The sequence below is a fragment of the Etheostoma spectabile genome, chromosome 21 (assembly GCF_008692095.1).
Source record: "Etheostoma spectabile isolate EspeVRDwgs_2016 chromosome 21, UIUC_Espe_1.0, whole genome shotgun sequence".
Classification (NCBI taxonomy): Eukaryota; Metazoa; Chordata; class Actinopteri; order Perciformes; family Percidae; genus Etheostoma; species Etheostoma spectabile.
In genome coordinates this window covers 14,827,584-14,834,005 of record NC_045753.1, presented here as the reverse complement: position 1 = coordinate 14,834,005, position 6,422 = coordinate 14,827,584, and the positions used below count along the sequence as shown (strand labels likewise).

At 40.7% G+C, this 6,422-nt stretch overlaps 1 non-coding gene across 1 annotated transcript; it reads left to right on the top strand.

The window, feature by feature from the left end:
* Positions 1-1,320: 1,320 nt before the first annotated feature.
* On the top strand, positions 1,321-1,414 carry trnai-uau (transfer RNA isoleucine (anticodon UAU)). The gene is made up of 2 exons: positions 1,321-1,358; positions 1,379-1,414. It is a non-coding gene; the product is annotated as a tRNA-Ile (tRNA).
* The last annotated feature ends 5,008 nt before the right edge of the window (positions 1,415-6,422 follow it).

Genomic DNA, 6,422 nt, shown 5'->3' with positions numbered 1-6,422 from the left:
TGAGATTTCTCTTGGCACAGCAACCAGAAGACTTACAACAGGCAGTGTGGAGAAACAGGATAGCAAGGAGCGGATGGTTCCCTACTTTTTTCTGAAAAAAAGTGATGACACTGTTAAACCTCTCTTCTGTGGCTTCTGTATGGTAGAGAAATGACGTTTGGAGTTGTTGTTGATAATGTTGGAACAGAACTGTGAACGTGCATCTCTCAAGGACCTTGCATAAGACTTCTGATGTTCTTGGTAGGCCTGCCTATGAACAGTGAGTCCTGAGGCCTTAAGGTGCCACTCAAGGACACGCCCAGCTGTTTTTATTTGCCGGAGTTCGTAGGTGTACGAGGGGGCTGAGCATGAGAAGCTGACACGTGTGTAGAGATCTAGGGGACTGCTCAGAAATTGGTTGTAGGAATCAACTGACTCAGTGACTGAGGAGAAATCAGCAGAGGAGAGATGTTGGAGGTCTGTGGTCAAGGTTGATCTTTTTCAGGTCCCTGTAGCAGATTTGACACTTGTCTTAGGTGTGTGGAGAAAGGAGGGATAGCTCATTGAGATGGCCTTGTGGTCAGACACACCCAGATCACATGCCAGAAGGTTGCTAATAGGGGCGAAGTTGGAAATGACCAGGTCCAGTGTGTGGGGACATCGACATGTTGTTGGAGGTTAAGGCAGTCCAGTAGTTGCAGAAACTACTGGCAGGAGGGGTTGTCTACATGAATAATAATAATAATATATTTTCCAGTTGTTTTTTTCCTCAGATTTATTCACTTTTGTCTTATTTTCTCTTTTTCTTATTTTTTTTTATTGATTTTTATTTAACCCTGGTTGGATTACTTTGCTACTGGTTATGATGAATGACGGATAACTCAATTACTATTTTCTTTTTTGTGGGAAGCCTATTTTGGTTATTCAAATCTTACAAAATAATCTATTTGTGTATCAATGTGTTTTACTGTTTGACATAAATAAAGTAAATAAAGACGAAATTAGGACTCAAACATCATGTATCAGATATATCTTTCATTATTAGTTTCTTTATTTTTTCAAATTAGAAAAAGCTAAAACACAAACGGCATAGTTACTTCTTTGGAAATTGGAAGTCGGAGCTTTGTGATAGTTACTTGAACGCAGCACGTTGCCTGCTGGACTCCGTGTGATCATCGGCGTCCCTGTAAGTTCTCCAGTCTCCATGATGTCCGACGCTTTCTGAAACAGAAATATAGTGAAAATAAAACAAAAGTTAAACAAAATAACAATTTTTTTAGAACTATCTGTCACATACGGTCGGCTCTGTCTTAAACCGATTTCACGGCCCTGACCGCCGTGGCTCCAGTGGCGCAATCGGTTAGCGCGCGGTACTTATACGACAGTATTCAGCAGAGCAATGCCGAGGTTGTGAGTTCGAGCCTCACCTGGAGCACAGTTTTTAGATTAACCCTCACCTGGTTACATCTCTGCCGTGTGAGAGGGAACTTCCTGTACTGACGTAACACAGTGGCAGTAACACAGTAATCCCCTTCACAACATGGTGTATTCAAGTCCTACTCACTTCTTAGTTTCTGTCAACAAGAACAAGTGTGTTTGAGTGAACTAATGTGATGTATTACTGATCATACAGAAATGAACTGGCAAGCCTGATGAAGTAAAAATAATTTATAGAAATTTAATATAACGTATAATATAATTTCCATTTTTTTTAAGTAACTGTCATGTCAAGAACTATATTAGCCGATTATAGGTCTAGCCTATATACTGTATTACTTGGCGAAAAGATCAAATAAAATTGTGATAACTATATTGTCAGTTAAATCATCAACACTTAGTTGCTTTGAATTCATTAACAACCACAGATTTTCATGTTGCAAAATGTTAAAGCAAATACAGAAAAGCTGAACATAATCTGTGTCTTCATTTCATACAAACTATTTGGAAAAAGGTGCTGTTTACAGCTCTAATATCTTCCTCCATCTTCGCAGGTCTGTTGCTCTGCAGCGCCCTCTATCGGTTGACAGCCGAAACTGCCACTCTGTTGTACAACCAGCTTTTCACCACTAGAGGGCGGTACAACTGCACCAGACAGAGTAGGTCCTATACAGTTCCTCCAGCTCTAAAACTAATTTTACTGTAGAGGTGCAGATATGTTTCTCAAGAAACATTTTGACTGGTGAATGCAGCAGAGCAGTGTTTCACTATTCAACCTCTGGTCATTCTTATAATCATTTTTATTCTCCAATTTTATTTTAATGGCACTCTCAATCCCGACATTCAGAAATATTTTACTTTGGCACACACACACCTTCAAACAGCCTGTGCACAATGCTCAGTTTTTTCACTGCATCACAACATCTGTGTTACTGAAGATCCAAACCATCAATCTTTATTTAGACATGATTTATTTCACTGTTCCAGACTGTTACATGCTGCATCTGTGTCCTTGGCTGTGTGTGTGCTTTGTGTGAAGGGTTGTGTGCAGGTCTGTCACTCTAAGCCCTTTAAAGCTGGGAATGAACAAGCAGAAGATTGCAGTAATGATGTGACCCAGATGTCCCGGGTGCAGATCTCCAGGCTGAAAATGAGAGTGCAGATCAGGGCTTCGTACTTCCCGTCACCCCTTGCCCTCCCCCTCCCTCTATCCAGCCCCGGACACAATCAGAGAGTATTTAGCAGCGGGGAATATGTATGGTATGTATGCATGTAAGTGCATGTGTGCATATCATTTGAGGGAATGTTGTAGTGTGTGTGTGTGTGTGTGTGTGTGTGTGTGTGTGTGTGTGTGTGTGTGTGGTTTTGTGGATTTAAGCTATCCACATCCAGTAAACATGAGGATCAGATTTTGGAGCGTGTGCCACTTGTCTTGGTGCTCCGATTAGACGAAACAGTTTTTTAATTTACTCTCCCAGCTGCCTCTATAAGACGCTAAAGCCTCAATCTGCCCACCAGAGACTCCACGACACCCCCACCCCACAACTCCTCCTCATCCTCCCCCTTCCTCTCATACCCTGAGGTACCAGGTGTTGAACAATCACACACCTGCCCTGACTGTAGGCTCAGTGGTCCAAGCATCTGTACGTATGAAAATGGTGTGTGTGTGTGTGTGTGTGTGTGTGTGTGTGTGTGTGGTGTGTGTGTGGTGGTGTGTGTGTGTGTGTGGTGTGTGTGTGTTGCGTGCGGTGGTGGTGTGTGTGTGTGTGTGTGTGTGTGAGGGATTCAAGGGAAGGGGACAAAGAATTTGAAAATTTGGATAAGCTGTGATTGAACATCCCAATCAGAGCAAAGATCAAATTCTGCCTGTGATAATCCCCCCATCTTTGAAAACTAAATACCACATGCCACCCACTCACACTCTCTATCTGTGTGCAACATGCTCACACACGCACTCGCACCGACACCAGACACACACACACGCGCACACACACACACACACACACACACACACCCACACACACACACACACACCACACACACCGTATTTAAGCAGAGTTTCCATCTGACCTGTGTCTCATAACCCTGCTTGATTCCTTGGGGAACTGTTCTGAAATCTGATGATTTTTCATTAATAAGACACAAGTCTAATCCTGGGAGAGGAACACAAATGACAACGGATAAGCCCTGCTTTCCCTTCACATATGCACGCACACACAGGCACGCACGCACGCACGCACACACCACACACACACACACACACACACACACACACACAAAGACTAAGACAGATTCTTCTGCAGACATTTGCAGCCACCTTTCCTTTGACCAGTGTTCCCAAACCAAAAGAGAATCAACATATTCTACAGTGATATTAAAGCGGCAAAAAAATTGTATTTAAATTTTTTTAGATCAATACCACTGTAATGTCTGTGCTCCAAATATGAAGATACTGCTAGGAAATGGCTAGTTTAATGTAGCATTAATACTGGAAGCAGAGGGAAACAGAGGTCTCTGTCCCACACACAACCTCTGTAAAACCATTTTTGCACTGTTTTTTTGTTTTTTTTACGGATTAGACAAACAAGATAGCACAAGTTAATTACTGAGATTTGGAGGTGTTGGTAGGCAGATTTTGTAACCGTTGGAGAGAGCCAGGCTGTGTACCCCTGTTTGCAGTTTTGATGCTAAGCTAACTGTCTGTTGGCTGTAGCTTCATATTCAGCATGCATGACGTGAGAGATCTAACTCTCAGCAAGAGTTGAATAATCTTCTACATATTGATTATCATGACTTTTTTTACTTTTACTTTTCTGGCAACCACACACACACACACACACACACACACACACACACACACCACACACACACACACACACACCCACACACACACACACACCACACACACACACACACACACACACACACACACACACACACACACACACACACACATCCACTTTTTCAACTAAACGTCTTTACACACACATGTAGTCATGCTTATGCTTTATATAATCTGCCAGTTTTATTCCCTGCAACCAGCATTTTATTTCATTGCACTTCTTTAGTTATTCAAATGAATGAAATATATTTATTTATTCTCTGGCAGTACAAGAATGGGTTCAGGCTTCTTAAAAAAATCTACCCATGTGTGTAATTGTTTTGTTCCCTTACTGCAGAGTAAAGGGTTCAGTATACTCTACATAAAAATAACCTGCCTGACTATCCTTAGGCTAAAGTATTTAACCTGTTCTGAAAGGCCTCATTTGAAGGTCTCATTTCTGCCTCCCTAATATATATGCAGTGTATATACCCTCCACACAATTGCCTGTAGCCAAGGAGGACAGGGAGGATTAAAAAAACATGATGGACTCTTCAGAAGAGGTACTTATCTTCACTCGAGCTTCTGTGCGGGGAAGCCACTGGACGACACAATCTTCTGAATATTGTCATGCTAAGAAATACAGAGAGAGTTTTGTGGAGCTGATGGTCTTAATTAGCTTTGCAGCAAATCATTTGGCAATGGTTTGAATTCAACAGACGTTCAGTAATATCAAAAACGTTACGCACTAAAGCTTCAAACAGAGATAGTTTCATGTCCATCCAAATCCTGCAAGTGCTCCAGCTTCATGACGCTGTTGGAGGATCTGACCAGCTTGTTTAAATTTTTTTTTTTCTGTCATCTCTCTACTATTGCCATACGTTGCTTGCAAAACAACTACAAAATCAAAAATGTTCCAAACTAAAAAGCAGCTACAATGATAAATTAAAAATAAGGAACACAGTGTTGAGATTTGGGTCTCTCAGGCAGAGCGCATGTATAACATGAACTAATCATGTCCTGTGGGGAACCACCAGACATACTGCAGATCCTTGACCCATTTTTGGTTTGACATCTTTCATTTCTATGAAAAACTTCTGAACTGTTTGCAATTTCTCCTTCCAAACAGACATTCTGCTGTATGGTGCCAAAGAAGGGAATAAGTGTGTTACATTCATGAATGACTTTTTTTTTAAAGTGAAGTTTCTTTAGTCAGCTGCAAGTGGCTAGATTAATCTGCCAAGTGGCCGTGGGGCAAAAATGAGCTTTTAGCCTCTTAGTAATCCCCCGTTCCTCCCCGTCTCTTTCATGTACAGTTTTTCTATGCTGAAATATTACTGTTCACACTTCCTCCAGAGGGAAGTTCCTCATTGTGCCCATTGGTCATCCAGCCTTGGGCACAGTGTCAGTTTGTATTTGTTGCAGATGTGTGTTGTGAATGGATTGAGCTTGAGTTCCCTCCTAGCTCTATTCTTTCCACCGTGACTTTAACTGTACCATCTAACTAAATTCTGTACTGACGTGTGTTACACAATAACGCAACAATCAATCAATGTTCAAGTGTTGCAATTTGTCCCATGCAGACAAGGTGTAGCTGCATGTTGAAAACCAGATAAGCAGTGGGGAAAAAAAATATTACAATGAAAAAGACATTTCCATGCATAATCAAGACAAAACACCATTTGGCTTTGACTGTTTCAGGTATTTCAGAGCAAGGTGCAAAGGTCAAAAATGCAGAAATACAGAAATATAGTCACAAGGAAAAGTCCTGCATTCATATTTTGCTGAAGTAAAAGCACAAAACTATAAGAAATTCAAATTTACTCATAAGGGTAGAGCTAAAGCCCGGTCTTATCTTTAATAATACATAATCATGTATTTGTTGATTATATTCTATATTATTAAAAAGATAAAAGAAAAGAAAAAAGTGCAACATTTGCCTTTTGAATTGTAATAGTAGTAGGAAGAAGCAGAAAAGGGAAATACTCAAGTAAAGTACAAGTACATCAAAACTGTACTTAAGTACAGTACTTGGGTCAAAACTGGAACAAAGGATTGCTGTTAATCAAAGATCCTGAGAAAAAATCAACACAGAACTCACCGGAAAAATAACGTGCGGTCAGTTTCTTGAATTATATATGTTTTAAAAACTTTTTTTGAATAGATAGATAGATAGATAGATAGA